This window comes from Balearica regulorum, chromosome 11, assembly GCF_011004875.1.
Source record: "Balearica regulorum gibbericeps isolate bBalReg1 chromosome 11, bBalReg1.pri, whole genome shotgun sequence".
Classification (NCBI taxonomy): Eukaryota; Metazoa; Chordata; class Aves; order Gruiformes; family Gruidae; genus Balearica; species Balearica regulorum.
The window spans coordinates 19,268,502-19,288,731 of NC_046194.1; positions in this window are offsets into that span (position 1 = coordinate 19,268,502).

Consider the following 20,230-nt stretch of genomic DNA (forward strand, 5'->3'; position numbering starts at 1 on the left):
GGTAGACAGGGTAGTATGCTAGCAGTGCACTGGCTAGTACTAACATTGTTTACTGTAATCATGAGCTACATATAATTAGGAAATTAAATTAGCTGTTACATCCAGACTACTATGACTGTTCACATTCACCAGAAGATAGGAAAATTGCTAGCCACATATTAAGAAGCAGAACTGAAGTCCCACTTCATGCATAAAAAGTAATCTTTTCAAGGGAGGATCTGTGATCTGCCACTCATTATCTTTGGCCACCGAAAAGAATTAAGAACCAAGGCTGTAAGTTCTGGTTTTAGAAGTCTTACTCCACATGCTTCACTGACACATCGCTATTATCGAAGTCTGAAATGCTCTTCACTGTTATTATTTGTGTTAAATAAAACACAGTGGTAAACACTTCATTCTTTTCACAAATTCTCTTTCTGTCAGCCCAACCATTATTGTTTTCTTCTTGTCAGTTTCAGCAAATAGCCTCCTAAAAAGCTATCTGCAACTTAATTAAAATACACATTATTAATGTCATGTTTATATGGAAAATCTTTGGCACAATAAGTAGCCTCTAGCTTTTGAAGTAACTGCAATTAAGTCTGTCAATATGTAGTAGTTGCTGAAATACATGAAGAAAACAAGACTAAGTGAAGCAATTTGACCTGCTTCAACCACCCCCGCAAAAAAGGCATTTCACAGAACATTTGATCTAGAAAACTACCCATGGATCAATTATAAGAAACTGTCAGTTGTGCAACGTAATGTATAACTGAAGGTGCTAGATAATTTAAAGCTCATTTTCTTTACAGAAAATGGGTAAAATCCTGTCTCAATGTGAATACATGGGAACTTTAACACCACGTTCAATAAAACCATAATTACTTGGTGGTACAGAAGTAATCCTAATTTAACTACAGCATAAGCAGTGGCTGCTCCACAAATATCTAGCCAGATGAAAGCATCCCAAATTCCAAGGGTAATCCTTTGAAAGGTCTGTTGGTATTGTAGGTTCCCCTGCTGCCACCCCTCAATTTCATGACTGCTGTCTCTAGTTTGATCTGGAGAAAGCTCAGCCTTTCTCCCTGGATGCCAAACATCATCACAGTTCTCACATGATCTTCTGCCTCTGAATCACTGTAAGGGGCTGTGAAAACTTCTATTGAATAAATTTTCAAATTTTATGCAAAAGAGTGAATTTTCCACTTACCATTTAATCACTTTTCATGTTCAGCCATGAAAAAAACCCACAACCGATCACTCTTTCTGTTCAAATATTCTAAAAGAACACGTAGGTTTAAAGAAACAGGTATGAAATTGCCCCAAAACCCCACATTAATTTGCAACTCTTTTAACTTCTTGTAGTTACCAGTAACAAATGTGAAACTTGATTGAAAATCTTTTGTTGTTGTTTCCTTACTGGTACACTTGACAGCACACTGTGCCTAACATACATTTGTACTTCCCTTCCCATGGAACAGGAACCTTGGGGAGGTGAGATGGAGCAAAGCCTCAGGAGGTTTTCTTTCAATTTGGAAGTAGCAGGTGGAGAATTCAGAAGCTGAGAGGTTATGTCACAGCACTGGGGAAGGTACAGGCAAGTGTGTGTGCTCAGACAGCTGGGGTGGAACCAATTCAAGAAGCAGATTCAATTCAAGAAGTAGATTCAAGCGGTGGACTTCTAAACATGTTTGATTTAGACAGGTGTTAGAGAGCCCTGAAAATCAGGGATCTTTCTCTTTTAGCTCAAAAATACCTCTGAAATATCACTCAATAAGAAAATTGTCTAATATAAATATACATTATACACACATACATACAAATATATATAAAAGCATCAACCTATCAGTATAAACATTATCAACATGAACAGGCCAATCAGCGCCACTCTTCTGGTAAACTGCGCATCTCACACCAGTTCTGCCATTTGCAAGTTTGGCTTTTTCTCCTTTCCTCTAGCAAGAGTAGATAAGAAGATATTTCAAGGTTTGAGTCTCTCCTTGTTATAATGAACGAGGTTAGGAATGAATAAAATACTTTCCCACCCCCTACAAAGTGGGATCACGTAAGAGGGGCAGGTGCACCTAGGCACACATGATGGGAAACAACCAGAGAGACAGGAAGAGGAGACGAGGCAGTAGTTAATAGGCTATTCTTTTAAAGGTCCTAATAGATAGCGCCGTCTGTAGCAGAGATGAGGTTTACCAGCCACATCTGAAGGAGAGGTTACAGTGAAGGTGAGGTGGGAGTGGTGCATAACTGCCCTGTAAGCTCATGAAATGTAAGTACCATGGCAAGGTGATAGGAGCACACTCAGAAGTGCAGCAGCCCTGCTGAAAGCATATGTCTGACAGGTCTATGAAAAAGAACAGGTTTTCTTCATCCTCTGTCTTGTGAGTGCCAACAACTAGCTTTATGGTTTTGAACTTCATAAAATAGTAAACATTATTAAAAGTGTAATTATTATGCAATTTAGACTGAATAAAGTGTTAAACCACTGGCAGAAAGTCATTTAAATAGAACATTTTAGAAGCAGATCCAGTGTTTCAATTTTTTATAAAAGGTGTTTGAAACCTGGCTTTTACTATTAAGCTTTTGTTATATTGAATTCCCATACTGATCTGGGTGAAAACAAACACCAAAACATCCACTATTGTCTGGGAAGGAAATTCCAACAGTTAATTGGCTCATTTGTTAATACATATATATCATAATAACTGTACCAGGAAGAAACCTAGATTGCCTACTAAAATTTTACATGATTTTATATTGTATCTGTTACTCCACATATCTACAAACACAGGATGGAGAAAAGACTTATCATTCATAGTGACCAATTACACCTTTACTCACCACAATCCCTTTATTGCGACGTTTAAAAATATTGTATTTAAGGCGATTCTCAATTATTGAACAAAATAATAATTGTAGAATTTTTTTTGTACCCTCAAATAGAAAGCTTATTGCTATGCAACATGTTTGAAGTTAATGCAAGATCAGAAGCAGACAAATGCATCCAACCTCACTAAATAGCCACATTAGCAGGATGTTTCCAATAAAGATAATCAAAACTGTAAGCATTTAAACAGTGTTAAAAATAAGATGCAGAATTTTATATCCAGTGAAATGCCTCGTGATTCCATTAGCACTCTTGTTTCAAATATTTTCAGACTGAAGCCTTGCCTACACTATAATTTTCATCAATGCTATCCGCGATGCACACCTGCGGCAACTGCAGGTCCCAGTTTTTCTGATACAGATAGAGCCAGATGCAAAATTATAATGACACTCCAGGTGCCTTCTATAACAACAGACATACACAAGTTTTGAGAAAGTGTGAATGCAATGAAAAGTCAGAAAACTTAGGAAAGTCATAATCTCTTCAAAGTTGCAAAAAACAGGAGTTTGGATTTCCTGACATGAATATTTAGGAATGGACAAAACATCCATGAAACCCCGCCCTATGAAAAATACCCAAAGAAACTCAAAATACATGTTTTGACTCAATGTTTTCTTCAAGAACAAACTTTTGCAGCACATTAGATGAAATTCTAGACCCAGTGAATACAATGACATAACTTCTACTGATTTCAACTGAGTCACAATTTCATCTCAGGGCCACTCACCCAACCATGGTCCTTGTCTTGCATTCCATGAGCTACTAATAGTGCATGTCAGTCTTCAGATGCATGAAGGATGTAAGATGAACCTTCCTCAGAGCAAAAATGTGGAATAAGACATTATTTACATCACAAAATGTAATGTAATTCAATTATGTTTTAAATACACTAATAAATGTTCAAGTACTATTTGATGATATGATATAATGCCCTATATTTCCAAATATGGGATAGGATTATGGGATTAGAAAAAGCAAATACCCCAGATGCCTCTAAAAGGACAGAATCAGTGCTATATTAGTTCACAGTTGTATTACTGTTCTATGCTTTTTGATTATAAGAACAAGAACAGCAGACCATTTTATAATGAAAAATGAGGTGATCTCTGTGAAAGAACAGATGATTACAAAAACAACTTCTAAAATTTCCTGGTTTATATCCTTTATGCTTCATCTTGCTGGTTTATGTCCTTTCGTCTTTATATTCAGACATGGGAACAAGAATCACTTTGTAATGTGTTTGCCAGGTAAGGGGAGAAAACCCCCATGAATGTGGATAGGACAAAAAAACAGAGATTAAGGTAAATAAGAAAATTAATCCTAATTAACTGGAGATGATTAAGCTTATCAGTGTAAGTCCTAAGATGTTACCGGAGAACAATTTCAAGTGGGAAGTAGAAAAAGAATGAATGTCACACGTTTTTCAACATCTACTGGCTGAACATAGGCCAATATTATTAAAATAACAGTAAATTAATTATGACAATTTCTATAAACTTGAATACTGTAAAATGTAAGAGTTCAATCCACAAAATACATCTTGCTAGAGCCTATTTTTCACTAACAAAATGTTGGATCAACATTTCATTGCAAATAACTAATGGATATTTATATGTGATGAAGCACAAACGCAGGTTTCCCTCTATTCTCTGTTAGGAATTCCATTTAACTACAAGAATCATTAAAAACACAAACCCCCAAATTATTGAAATTGCCTAGGTAAATAAAGTCATCATAAATCAGAACAAAATTAAATATTCAAGCACACACTGAAATTATTATCCAAGACCAATTCCAACAAGCTGCCTCTGATTACTGTAGTACCCACTTAGGAAAAGTCTAGCTAAAATCAGAACTGCTGAGAGTGAAAAGCTCCTTTGCCTGCAACATGCAGAAGCTGGTATCGACCTAAGTGCTGCATTCCCAAACAACTTCAGTAGGAACTTAGAAAGAATCCTTAAAAACTGACTTCAGATCTCTTTTTTTTTTTTTTTCCCCCTGTCAGAGTGCCTGGTTACAGATGTCCAATAGTAAAATACAAGTTACAACTTTAAAGTTTCATTTTCACTGGTAAGAAAAAGTAGAAAAGCTTTCAGGAGAAACCAGGTATTTCGCTGTTTTATTAAATGCTCTCTTCAAAGACACCTTCACAAGAAAGCAAATTCCAAACTGTTTTCATACCTTGAAAAACCTACATTAAACATTTGTTCACTCTGCCAGAGGAGCAATACAGATAATATATATCTTAAAGAATATATGAATGGCCAGACATTCACATTTGCTAAGTATCTGCTATTGTCTATGGGAGCAAGATAGACTTTTTTCACATTCCAGAAATGTTTACATCTCCTCCCAATAACAAATTAGTACAAATGCTTCTTACAGAATACAATACAATCTTAATATTTCCTAGAAGGAAGACAGGAAAATTATAGGCGTTACAATATTTCAGACCAAGGAATGATTTGACTGAAGTGACATTTGAGACGCAAAGACTGCTTCATGTCTCTGAGCTATAGGTCTACTTCTATTTTGGGGCTAAAGCTCTATGCTATCAATAGTCATAAAGCCCATCCTAACACAAAGCTATGAAATTACACTAAGAAACTTTTCAAAAGTGCTAGTCTCACAATCCAATGAAAAAAGGAAGTAGAAACACTTTGGAATGCTACATACATGGAGCCCAAATGTAGGCAGGTAAATTAGTCTATTCACATACACACACACATAAAATAGTATCTACCTCAGTGTCACTGTAAGAATGAAAGCAAGAACCGTCAAGTATACAAGAACCTCATTGCAGTAATAAGCACGCTGAAAAGAAAGGAAAAGCAGGACTAATTGTGGGGAAAAAACAAAACAAAACACAACAACAAACCAAAACACATTAAAAAAACCCCAAACCGCCAAAAACAATACCCTTGGACCTCCACACACAGAGAGAGAAAGGTCAGGCTTAACGAGACAATATCCCCGTTCACTGAATTATCCTCATCGCTCAGGAGGTAGAAGGGGATCAAACATGTTGTGTGCTGACAAGCACGTAATTGTAATCTTTTGAAAAATTTGGTATTTATTGAATAAATAACCTGAATCCTTCCTTACAAGTAGAAAAGATTGAGCAAAGTTTGTTCTGCATTATCTAGGATGTATTTATAAGCCTCCAAAAGCATCTAAAATATGGACAACCTGAAAGCCTTGAGGCTCAACAAAGGTTACCAGCATTATGGTGACTGACAAGAAAAACTGGGGCTATGAAGGGAGGTTTCAGGCTAGAGGAGGCAGGCTGCAAGAGAACAACACTAAACTCAGATCAAATTGATACACAGGACATCATTAACTAGTGAGATATTTTTCAAACTTCTTCATAAACTTCAAACTTCTTCATAAATAGGTAGTTATTCAGAAAAGGACACAGTTGTCAGTGAAATTCCAAACGTTCTTGTTCATGTACTATATAAATGACACCTTTTATAATTCAGCATAGGCAGGGCTAAGTCTGGATTGTTTTTCTATTTAACTCTCTGATGTGACTGACCTTTAGATTAAATTTGCTGGAATATATTTCCCATTAATATTAAATGACACCCAAAAATTTACCTCTGAACTCCAGATTTAGATTTCCTTGGGCTCTTGATTATTTCTGTGCTCCAATTATTTACTTAGCCTACTAATATAAAGATACACAAACCAATATCATGACCAGCCTACCAATTTCAAAACTGGCTGAATTTGAATTAAAAACATAAAACGTAACAGTACTCTGATAGAGAGAATAAAAACCTCATTCATTTCTCATCATTAGTTCAAATAATTTCCTGCCTTTTTATCTGCAAATTATTGAGTGTGTTTTCTAATCCTGAAGAAGGTTCCTTTCCTTGTTACCAGAGGTAAACACGTACATGTGTGAGCAGCAGAACTAATGAAGCCTGGTTTCCAAATCTCCATGTGAAGTTTCTGACGTTTAATAAAAGGAAAACTAATTAGCTTTGGGGTTAATAAGTTAGGATATTAATAGGGCCTTTCTCCTCCACCCAGAAACCTGTATTCAGAAATTAACACTTTGATACTTCCAAGCCTCTGTTACACATAAAAAAATTGGCCAATGAGTCAAAGAACCAAATACATACAGGGTGATTGAAAGGCCCTATATTTTGGGAAGCAGAGATAAAAATAAAAAAATCTCTTTTTTTTCATAGCAGGGGGAAAAAAAAAGCATTTCATCAACCGCATAAATAATATTGAAGACAAACATGTTATTAAATGTTCTCCAGCAAAACATTCACAGCCCTTGTCACATATTTCCTCTTAACGAATAAATATGCATGTGATCAGTGTGACAGAGGACAGCATGATACAGCTTCTGAAGGAAGTCCTAACACTGCCACCAGTATTCCCTTAGACATTTCATCCCACAGACGTCAGCAGAGTGAGCGTATGGAAAGAAAGGATGCCAACAAAATGCTCATGAGTACATGTAGAGAAATCACTACAGCTGAAATGAGTGCTTACAGGCGTGCTGGGGAAGCATTCACATGGGCTGTCATTAACAGGAGGACAGCGCCGGTGGAAGGACCAGCTGTAGAAATTTGAAAGCTGTATCACTGGCCAAATCTGAGCACCCTGCCAGTAAAGCCTGAATGCCAGTTCCTCTAGTACCTGCGAAACTTCCAGCCTCTGTGGCATTTTGACACTTATTTAGATGATACATGCAAACTGAAATCTACGACTCTGTAGAAGTCAGGAGTCTGAATTTCACAAACATGGCACACGGTATATGCAAAAATGCACACAAATAAAGGATTTTATACTGAATTTCCCTAAGAATATCCGTTGGTTCATTCTGTTTTACAGAAATTGAAAGTTAAGCCTCCTAAACATGTGAGGTATTTATCCTGGTCGTTTTATTGAAAAGAAATAACAGCTCAGCCCGGTTGTTCATCTTGACAGAAACCTTGTGTCAGATGAAACTTTGGGTAGAGAAGAGGAGAATATAGCTCATCCAGCATCTAATCAGTACCCCCAAACTGACAACCTAATTCCTTATAAAAAGACAAGTACAGAATGCTGCATACTTATTTCAACAATACACTTGTCTCAGTACCAATATATTAGCTTTAAAGTGGTATTTTAGAAATTATTTATACTGTCTTTTAAAAGAATAGACTACACCTTATTACTTGCATACAAAAAGCGCTCTGCTTTGTATTTTCTGTACCTAGCAATAATCTGAGGACACAGAATTGTTCATAAAATCCCTGGAAGCTAAATAGCTATGTTTGAATTATCACTGTGTTTAGGTTTTGGTTAAGCAAATGAATTTCATAAAAAACCTTAAACCAATTGATTTTCCCCCTATAGAAATCGGTCTTACAATGCATTTTTATGGTGGACCTTAGGCACTGAATCACGATTAGAGAATCGAGCAAGCATCAAAACGTTCACAGCACCACAAGCTATCTTCTTCTCCGTTTCTGATTCCTAGACAGTTATTACTTTTGACAAAGAATTACAGAGAAATATTCCTCTAGGTTTTTGAAAGTAAGGAGACATTCATTATTAAAATAATTTTTTACCTTGGTAAGAATTTTGTGTCAGAAATGTCCATTCAGGGAGCTTGGGAGGAGATGAGACACATACACTGCTGGACTTTATGTATGTTATAGCAGAGGTTCTAAAGATCAGCCAGTTTTATTTTTTTAACTCATTATTTATTTCAACTTTTTTAACCTTTGTAGTGACTGCTGATGAACTTCACATAGTTTCATTGTACAAATAATCTACAGAAATTGTTGGCTGAAAAGCTTGCTCTGTTGTAGCCACAACTTGTAACTTGTACCTTCGTAGTGGAATACATTCGTATATGCACACTATTATACTTTTTTCTATTTGGTAGCATGCTGCAGATCAAAAATCATTTAATTGAAATTTTGTAGCTTATGTTGTCAAATTATTTATTTTTTTTTCAATCTTATTTTAATCTCTGATCTGAAAACAGTAAGAACTTAAGGATATACATATATATTTCAAGTATTTGGTAATATACTTTTTTCCCTTACTATTCTTACCAAAGGTTAGTGGTAAAGAAAAAACAATGAGAGACTTATTATTTCAGCCGACTGCTAGATGGACTAATCCAAACAGTTGTTTCCCAAAATGGCATTAAATTTAGTTGATTCACTTAGAGTGTGCAACAATGATTTTGATAGAGGAGGCATGAGCCAGAACTAAGTAATCTAAGAAAACATCAGGTTCTTTTACAAGAATAAGTTATAGCCTGATACATAATACCTCAAGATTCGATGGTAAATTTTATTCACAATAAGTGTAGCTATTGGATCATTTACATGACTGATACTGAAAAATGGAACCAACTGCACTTGGGATGAATGTATTAAAGTCTCATTCTAAATAGGTTAATGGACCTGTTTTTTGAAAGTTAGTTAATAACACTCTCAAAAATCACACTCTAACTTCACAGTATTGTTTTTCAGCTATTGCTAGTAAACAGTTTAAGAAAACTGTTCTACTTTAAGTGAGTGTTTTCAGATATAAAAAAAACCCCACATTAAAATAAAATGCCTTACATTCCTTACAGCCCTTACAAAGGTTTGGCTTCTTGGTTTTTTTAATCTGGAGAAATTTCATATTCATAACATAATAGGCACCTTCACATCACAATCCTATTAGAAATAAGGCTTTGATTTGATTCATGTGATTTCAAATCAGTGTGCTCTTCCATGTAAGATAATGTTGGGATGGGTTTTCCTCTGCTGTATCCATTTCTGCAGAATGGGCTTTTACTATGCTCAGTTACAGAAATCAGGAGCCCTGTACCCCATATCAAAACAGTTTATGCGAAGAAAGGAGAAATAATTTCTCAGGATTTTGAAAGCTACTTGTAGATACACAAGGCTGTCAGATGTCTCATCATAATGAATGTGATTATGATTCTGCCCCTCTTTTTCCATCACTTCATGACAGAAAGAAACTGAATATCACAAATAAGGAGAAGACCTCACTATATTGAATCTGTCATTTACAGGTATATAGATTTATGCAGTAATACCGTAAAACTGAAACCCTTATTTTACCCTTGAAATGTGCTTTGATTCATTACACTACATTTCAGAAAGAAGTGCAACAACTGTTTAATCCAGTAGCTATTCATATTACGCTAAAGTGCAGGAACATTTAATGTGTACTAAGTAAAGAAGGAGCACAAAATAATGTAAAGAATACTAAAAAAAATTAACCTTGTATTTTCTTAATCTGTTTTTGCAGGGAGGTGGGAGTAAGGGTAAAAGGTCATTACAGATATGTGGTCCAAAAATACAGTCAAAACTAGATTTTAGACTGAGATGATACTCTTTTTTAGACCAGCAGGTTTGGAAAAAGCAGACAAAATTTCTGGCACACAAGTCCTTTTTCAGAGCTGAAACAAAATGAGAAAATTGTAAAGTGAACTGTAATTAAGACATTAAGAACAATTGCTTGGGATTTCATTAGATATGTATTAGACTATCCAGGAGAAGAGGAAGGTGTACCTGAGGAGTCAAAGACACTCAGTAAGGAGGAGAGGTGGTTGCCTTCCAGGGGAAAAAGCTACGTGTAATTTGCAACTTGTGGAACACTGTGACATTAATGGGGGGGCTGGGGGTGGAACAGGACTTGCAGGTTATAATGAACCAGAAAAACAGTATCTCCAGTGAGTTCATAGTTTTTGATATTTACTAAGTTATGAATATGAGTTTCCAGACTTATCTTTCAAAAGTATTTTGTAGGTCATTCTTTAATTAAGTCAGAGCAGTCGCTTCCAACTTGAATTTTGCTTTGAAGTTTCCTGCTTCTGTTTCAGACCTAAAGAACTACTTTTGTGCCTGAGAGCTTATCTGTTTTTTTTTCCAACTATACTTAGTCTAATTAAAGATGTTACCCCTACCTGTAAATCTTCTCTTAATTAGCAACTTCATGGATTTGCTGATGGCAAATGCAAGAGTGGATCACTCCACTGCTATCGAACCAACAGGGAATTAAAATAAGCACGCTGAAATATCATTTCCTCTTTAAAAAAAAAAATGCAGTAACACCTTTTCCTCTCTAACAAAACTATGGCTGCAAAATGCAGCCCTCCAAGAATGGAATGTTCTTGTTGAGGTCTACGAGAATAGCTATCTCATGCTGTAGTGGTTGCTGAACAACAGAATTTCTGTGTCTATGGCATGCAGGTGTCAAATGAAAAGACAAGACAGAAGAACTGACACCTGGAAAGAGTTAAATTAAAGCTGAATTAATTGAAGAATAGTATGTTGTTAGTGGAACAGGACATAAAATAGCAATGTTGTTGGAAGAGACGGAGGGAGAGTAAACATTGAGTTGATTGGCATACTGTTAAAGAGGGTAGGTCTCCATGGCCAGTGCATATTCCCTACAGAAGTTATATATTCCCTACAGAAGTTATATAGGAATGCCAATCAAATACAACGTTTTCAATCTCCTGGGATTTAAAAATTTCTACTGAAGCATTTATCTGCTCTGCCTTTTAAAGTCAAAGTCAGAAGACTCAAAGGGCAAACTAAGCAGATGGGACACTGTGAGTGAAGCAAGAAATAACTTAATTGTTTGTTGAAGCATTGTACATACAATGATGTTTAAAGATTTATGCTGGATGTAAAGGGATAGAAAGGCCATCGAGCTCACCTGAGAAATTCTACATGAAAGAGAACCTTCTCCACCTACCTTCCAAGGAAAAAGGAAGAGTGAATAAATCTGAGAACAGCAATTTCATAATTTAATTTTCAATTTCCTACAGAAGCTCTGAAACTCTCTGTGCTAACATACCACTGTTGGGTTTACTACAAAGCAGGGGGAGAAACATACAGATGCTCCAAATCAATTATGAAATTGCAAAATAACATGGTATGAAACTTCATGAATATTTTGAAGTAGTTGTACAGAAGACGCAATGTATCAAGGCTTTAGCTACTACTTTTTGTGAGAAAAAAACCCAAACTCTTAAACAGTCAAAGAATAGAAAGATAAATAAGTATATGTTCAAGGGCACAGCGTGCAGTCAGGCAGATAAAACACACTAAACTAAAACCCTTCTCCAAAATGTGCAAAACAGGTTTACACAAAGACAGACATTGCAGAGACCAATAAAGCAGCTCACATTTCAATGATGACTGTCTCTTACACTGTAGTGTATTAAATCCATTTGAATCCTTGCACACTACAACATACACACAGATCTCGCTCTCCCTGCTTCTAGGGCATGACTGCCATATACTCTGGAGTTCAACAAGTCAAGTATTCATTGTCGTAACTTGGAAAAGTTATTACAAACACAATCTCAGGATTTCATCACGGGCTCTGGGGCTCTGAGGACTTCTAAAAAACAGGCAATGTCCCTTTTTGGCTTCCCCTTGGCTACAGAGAACGTGACATAGGATGGCTTCTGAACTCATCTATCAGTATTGCTTCATCTTCTTCTATCCAATACATTGGCTTTTTTAATTATCTAAAACTTGATGATTAGACATTCTGCGCACCAGTTCTTCATATTTTCAAATATTTTTAATCTCTTGCTGCCATATTTTATGGATCTAGTCTTAAAAAAACTTTGTCCTTGCTGCCATTTCTTCTCCTAATCTTTCTTCAATGAAACTTTTAAAAAGCACTTCATTAACACACAATTTGTGTATTATAAGGTCCACAGTACCTCCTTCCCAAACAAAAACTCTGGATCCTAATCTGCTATAATTTCTCCAACATTCAGATTCAGACAGTACAGTCTGGATGCAAAATTTCTTTCCAAATTTATGGGCGTTCTGTAGGTTAATTTTCACTTAACAATAAACACATTGTAGTAAGCTTCTGAAATGGTTGGAGAGATGTGTTGTAGACACCACTGATTCCAGAATAAGAGCTGGTAGTGTTGACCTAGAATAGTGTATGACACGATTGTGTAAAAAAAGCAGGAAAAATAATATAATATAATATATCATATGTAGTTCTTACTTTTCATATATTTATCATATAAAACAAATTAAACATCTTTGCCAGGTAAAACAAAAAAAGTATAGCTACCTTCTCCACTCTGGCTTTTTATTAAAAATGACAACAAAACAAAAACGATGAAACTAAATACACAAGATATAAAATACTAAGAAGGTGATTGGATGAAGGCAGTGCAAATGATAAAAATGTGACAATTTAGTCTAAACTCTGGAGCTTCTCTGCCATTTTTCTTTCCTCCTTTGAGAATAACTGTTTAATGTTTTATATTACAAGTCAAGTACAGTTTCAAAAGGAGGCAAATACAATTCAGCAAAAGGATTCCTTAGATAAAATTATCAAAACTGAAATATAAATATAGTGTTATGGAAACCACCTTAAGATGGTACACAGCAGAAACGTGATTTCCCAGTCTGTTTGCTACAGACACTGACAGGAGCAAGAAAAAGGATGCTGAATCTATCAATAGATGAGCATTGACAAAAACATGAGAGAAATTCTAGCTGCTGCTTGGCCACACAAGAGATAAGAGGAGCCAGATGCAAAGTTCCCAACCTGCATGCACTAAAAGAAGCCAAAGCCAGACTAACTAGTGATCTGTGCCCTCCTGGAGAAGGAGCCAGCGGCCAGCTGAGTCTACTAAAGACTTAAGAATAGGCAAATGGATCCCACCCTCTGTCTTCTTTGCACAGTGACTCATGTCCTTTGTATCTGGTACCAATATGCATTCGTGGGCTAGATTGGGAATGATTTTCCCACCCTCCTTGCTTGCATACCCATATTTCAACAAACCACTTTAATCCAACCTGCATCTTGGACAACTTTACCCTAGTCTACATGCAACTATTTCTTTCTACAGGAGTGAGAGTTAAACTCAAGCTGCCTATGAAGTGACCTTACTTGCCTGTTTTACATAGTTAACTTTTAGCCAAATTTCTAGAACACATCAAATAAGAATTGACAGATAAAAAAATAATTTCTCACAGGGTTCTCTCAAGCACATCTGTCCTGCTATTTATTTCAGTCTGTATTGCTCCTTACCTTCCTAGCACAGAAACTTCTGTTCCTTGCTCACAAGGGTCTCTGGTGCATGCTTTTAACAGATGTCTTACCATAATTGTCATCTTCATGAAGCCCCAGCGAGATGATAATCATCCTCACAGCTCTCAGTTTGCTCTAAGAATCTTCCTTTGCTTAAAACTTCTTTGCCTTACAAAAAATCAAACCCTTTCTAATAACAGAGCCCTTGTGCCAAGCATGTTCTCCTGATTTCAAATGTCATTCCTCTAATGAGTTTATAAATACATTTGCCAATATTTATTTTGAAAAGACCAGTGGCTTTGATCCACACCTCTCTACTACAAGGGCCTTTTACTAACTATTGAAAAAGGCTAGCGACACAAAAATAAGATAGAAGAAAAAAGCTATAGCCTCCAGTACAAGAGATGTTGTAATTTCTGGATGTTAGATTATTGATCCCAGGATTAGAATCCAAAGACCAAAATTATATCCTGCTAGGTTATATCCTCAGGGTGAAACACGGAAAAGCCTGTATGCTGAGAAGAGTATCCTTGAGCCACACTTAGGCTCCTACCTAGAGACTGCAAGAAATTATAGTGATGGCACTTTTTCTATCATAGCCTAATAATGGGAGTATTCACAAAAGAAATTAGAGACCTTAATTCAAATCCTTCCTCATAGCCCAAGGAGATTCAAATCCTTATCTCCTACCTTCCCAAGAACGTCCCAACCATTTGACTGAGATTTGCTGGGGCTGCAGGTAACCACACACTATTTACTTACAACTCCTATTAAGATTGTAACACTGAATCCAAAGGAATAGGAGACTCACAGTGCCAAAAAAGAACAGAAAGACTCTCCCAGGACTAGGTAGGAAGAGGCCCATCCCATGCTGTGGTCTGTTGTCTTCCAATTCATGGTTGTACGACTCTAACAACCCTGGGAACAGGAACTGGAACACCCGACTCCATCACGTGTTTCTCCCAGATGACAGGATGCCCCCAAAGGGATTCAGAGACTAAATTGCTCAGAATGGGCCTGGTGTGGGTGCACGCACAACACACCTCAGGAGCTTCCAGGCCAAACCAAAGGTGCCTAGTAAATTTAAGCAATACACTGTGCATTGGGCATAGCTGAATGTGGACCGTTAAACTGCCATAGTGAATAAAAGTGCTGAGTACTTCTTCACATACAGACTGAACTTTCTACTTCAATGTTTCCACTGCTTCCTATTTCCAAGCTGTTTCTCAAGCATCAGGTCCTAATTATGCTCTTCTCTCTCCATGTGCCCAAGCTGTGTGACTGGTTACCTCTAGAGAACTAGATTAGAGAGACACACTCTACCACTAGTTGCTTCTTTTAATTATCTTACTATGAAAGGGAATTCATTTTGCTGCTGGTCTTTCCTAAGTGTTTGTCCATCTGATCATTGCCTTGAAACCACCTGAAAAAACTCATACATGGAAAGATCTTCAAGGAGCAGGAAACAGTTGAAGCATTCTATCTTTTTTTTATCACTAGCAATATAAATGCTTAAGCACATCCTTCTCCCTTCCCATTCTCTTTATTTTCCAATATAAATGGCAAAGATGCTCATTTTCACATCTAGCCCAAGATATCAGCTGTGCTTGACTAATGATACTGAAGCTAAACATCATCATTCAGGAAAAAACAACATATACTACATTAGCATACCTATATGCCTATATTTTAATTTCATGGAGTTCTAGTGATGTGTGTTTCTCACAGAAGATTCACTAGGTAAAATTCAAGGTGTCTGGAAACAGTTTAAACACACACACACACATACACAGAGTATGAAATCACTGAGGACTCTGCACAACAGAGATAGCTTGCATTAATTCAGCCTGCGAAGATATGCTTACAGAGCTATAAAATAAAAGCAGCCCCACTAATGCCAGCTGGAAAATCCACAAATGCATTTAATCACATATTTAGGTGTTTACTAGATTAGGGACTACTTCCCTACTGGAAATGAAAACGACACCAGTGTGAGGACTGGTATTAAGTCACCTTCAGTATACTAAATACATACAGCATTTTGGATTATTAATCCTTACTGTAGTAAAGAGAATAGTCAGCATAAGATGTGATGTACAATGTGATGTAGACAGAAGAATACTTATTGGAAGGAAGTTTCAGACATATCCAGGCTAATCTTTTTGTATGTAAGGTCACGTACAGTGAAAGAGGAAAGCAGCACATCCATTTCACTGTTGGCTGATATCTTAAACCAGCATAGAACTTCAAACAGGACTTGGCCAATTACTAACATCAGCTTTATCACCTTAATAAATGACATGACACATTAAGTATCAAAGCTTCCTTCAAGCTGGACACTTCAAAGAAAGTCATTACCTTCTGACTGCTCTTACCAAATACAGTCTATTTAATAGTACGTGATTGTCTCATCCAGATTTCTTACAGACGCCCAACCATCAGAAAATCCACAAAGGGACTAATTGCCTCGATTCCGGTCTAAATTCTCATCCCTTGGATTAATTCCTTTAGGCCACGAAGGTAGATTATTATGAAGATAATTTCTATAAATCCCTGGTAGTACATGGGGGGGAGGGGTGAAGCTTAGCATAAAAACATGTCTGCAAACTTGCTTTTATTACTACTTCCTCTAAAATATACATCAGCATTGCCAAATTTACAGACACTAAGACTAAATACTTCAAGTGACTTAGGAGTGCAAGTCTAATCAGCAAAGGTGACATTTATACTTAGGGAAATGAGCCTTATTTAAAGTTAAGGGATTTAGAAGACTAAATCCATTTTGAAAACAGGACTTTGTATCTACATGAAGAGATACACATAGAGCTGAGTTAGCCCTGCTTCTGTTTGGGCTGTGGAAGTGATGAATGACAAAAAAGTGCTTATTTTCTAGTCAGGCTCTACCTGGGCCAGCCCATCATCTGGGTGCTGCAGTAGCGCAGGGAGCCAGATGAAAGGCCAGGAAGAACCTTTATATTGCTTTGTGACAAATACTATTCAAAAGTCTGATCTGTGCACAGTACAAAAAATTAACCCCTACTATTTTTGTTGCTCTTTGGGCTTATTCATTTCTTTGATGAGGTCACAAAAAAGTTTTCAAAGAATCTGATGTTCTCATGTGTCTGTCTTTATCATGGGAATGACCAATATAATATTTTAGTACCCCTAAACCTCTGTAGTCCTTTTTACTAGTCCAGTCTGAGAGTCTCCCCCTCTAAACTGCACTATAGCCACCTTTATCAAGAAGGAAATGAAGAGCCTCCACACCTGAAAAGCAGCACAATGTCTACAGCTGAAGAATCAAGACTCAGTTATTAGAGATTATCCCTCCTTCACTGACAGATGATTGCCACACACTGCCATTAACGGGTTAAATGAGCAAACATACTGTATAATGTATACCTATCTTTAATTGGGTTAGCTCTTTACTACTTAGAGGGCAAACCACTGGCGATGGAGAGCTTTCTTTTACCTGTCCTGCAGGGACTATTTTATTTTTAAAAGTGATGAAGTGTTCAGGATGCTATTTCAGACAAGCTGACATTTGGAGATTTCACTCTTAAGCTTCCCCATTATTTATCAAGGGACTTGTTAAAAATAAAGAGAAGAGATGTTAGATTTTTGTTTCAGGTATTTAGCTTGTCCTATCAAAGGAACCCCTTGTTTCAGGATGCCTTTGTTACTGCCTTTTCCTCTTCCTGTTCCTGACATTATTGCTTGTTCTCTACCTAGGGACATCAGTATCTGAAGTGATAACTGGCAAGAAACCTGGCACACAGACAAAATCAATATCATTTTGAAAATTTAAATTGAGAAGTGGCTATCAAAGGAGCTCTGTATTTGGAGGTGGAAGGAAATATCTCTTCCCTCCCTCCCAAAAAATAAGAAGTTTGTGAAAAACCTTAAGAATTTTTTTTTTTTAATAAATAGTGTTTTTCTTTTAAATACAGGACAAGCTAAAGAGCTAATTTCTCAAACGAGTCAAAAAGGAAGCTAGCTGACTAAACAAATGCCAGCCATCTAGAGTACAATAAACCCAGCTGAGCCTGTGCCCTGGATTAGCTGTATCATAACACTAGTTCATCTAGTCCGGGTAGCATGGCTTAGCTAAAATTCTACATCTTAGAATCATTCTTTACTCCTAGAGTCCTTTAGTTCATGTTTATTCTATAGCTGATAAATAATATTTCATAAAAATCAAATATATATTTCAATATATTTCATAAATAAAAAATATTTCATAAAAATCAAACTTCATTTTTAATATTCATTCAATCTGAAATAAGTTACACCAAACACTTCCTAATTTTTCTGGTGAAGGATAAATACTATTTTTGTTTGCTTTGATATAGCAGTAGAAATTCCTAGCCCTGATCAAGAGATTCGTTGCAAAAGTCTGTGCTAAACCAGCCATGAGCTCCAACAAAGTTCCCCACCCTCTGCACATGCCCTTACACAATTCTGATGCAAACATAAGCTCTTAACTAGACTTGTATCGTGCCTTTGAAAGCAGAATCACTTCACAGCAGACAGATGATATCTGCGCTGACTATGGGTCATTGACTTCTCTGCATGTTTTGGGATACCTAAAGCGACACATTTATTTACAAGGTTTCACAGGCACAATATATAAGCTGTGTCTTCCTGAACCGAGTGGTTGCAAACTCAGTCTCCACAGTAATTTGTTCTTCAAAATCATGACTTCACAAACTAATTAATCTTCTTCTGCCTTCTAACCAAGAACTAATTATTTTTTCTTCACAGACTTATGAATGAGGTTTAGCAGTTTACTTTGTTGCTTCAACTCTTCTGTTTAGAGAAACTCTCTGTAAATAACAAAACCCCATATTTTTAAAGGCTGTTAGAAAGGTTATATACCAACATAAACCAACAGATTTAAAATAAAAGGCTCATTTAAATAAAAAACAACATAGAAAATACACAGAGATCCTTAAATTCTTCTAACCAGTCCCAAATGGCACTGCAAGGGAACATCACATTCACGTCTATTTATGCTTTAACTTCCCCTTCATCACCATGAATAAATTAGCACCCTTACCAGTTCCACCCCTGGCCTCTTTTTTTTTTTTTTGAGGTGCAAAAGACTTATAGAATCGAAGACATCACTTGTACTCTAGCTCAACAGATTTCACTCATGCTGCAGTAAAGAGTCATGTCCTTACAGATGACTCTGACATTGTTTTCTGAATCATAAAAATTCATCACCAGAACCCACATGTTTCTGTTCAATATTCACCTGGAGGCTGAATACCATACACAAATATGGAATGTAACAATTCTGAGTGTAACCACTGCTAACTGAATCATATGATTTGATAACAATTGCTTGTGCATTTTACTAGGTAGAAAACCTGTCGTTTGATACATGGCAAAAAACTACTTATAATTGTGGTTTTGGTAGTCAAAAAATAGACTAAAATGTTTCTGATATTTCAGTAAAACTGTTTGGAAGATGCATTAAAAAAAGTCATTAACTTTTACAAAAGATACTTGTGAAAGCTATTTTAAGCAGAATTTTATTATAAAATGCACTCTGTATCGCACTTTACTGAACAGCCTTGCAACTCTTTCCACTGAAATCTTCATCTTCCACGCAGAATAATACCACCTACTTTACAACCCCCTAATTATAACTGAACAAAGTGAACTTGTGAGATGACAGCGTCACTTCCAGTTCTAATTCAGGGAAACCCTATCACCCGTTCTGAGTGGGGAAAAAAGTATTACTCTGGTTGAAATGGTGCAATCACACCACATAAAGAAAATGTGTTAAAAACCAGACTCCAATGTGGCTCAGGACCAAGACTTATGCATACCATAGTGACTTCAGCTAGCAGTGGTGTCATTTCAGCAATCTCAAAGTCAGAATTGAAAACCAGCATTGTTTTAATGCAATGGAAATTTCTATAGGAATGGAATTATTTTTATTAATTGCAACAGAAGTTTGCCTCCCGTCTTGAAAGTTCACTTAGCAGTTCAAGAACTCAGATATATTCAGTTCTGCAACAGTCTACCAGCAGCAATGCTTAGCAGTCTCGTGGTCTAGCAAGCTCAGAGAGATTTAGGGCTATCTGAAGTGGCTTAAAGTTAAACACAGTTTCAGTTTTCTCAAAATAAAGTCTCAAAATCCCTCCCTAATTTGCTGGGCTTAAAATAAACAATGGTTTAACTACAGTCATTTTTATTATTATTTCATTGCCTCTTGCAATATATATATTTCTGCTCCAGCCACTTTCAGGAGTCTTTTAGAATCCATATTTTGCACTGAACTGA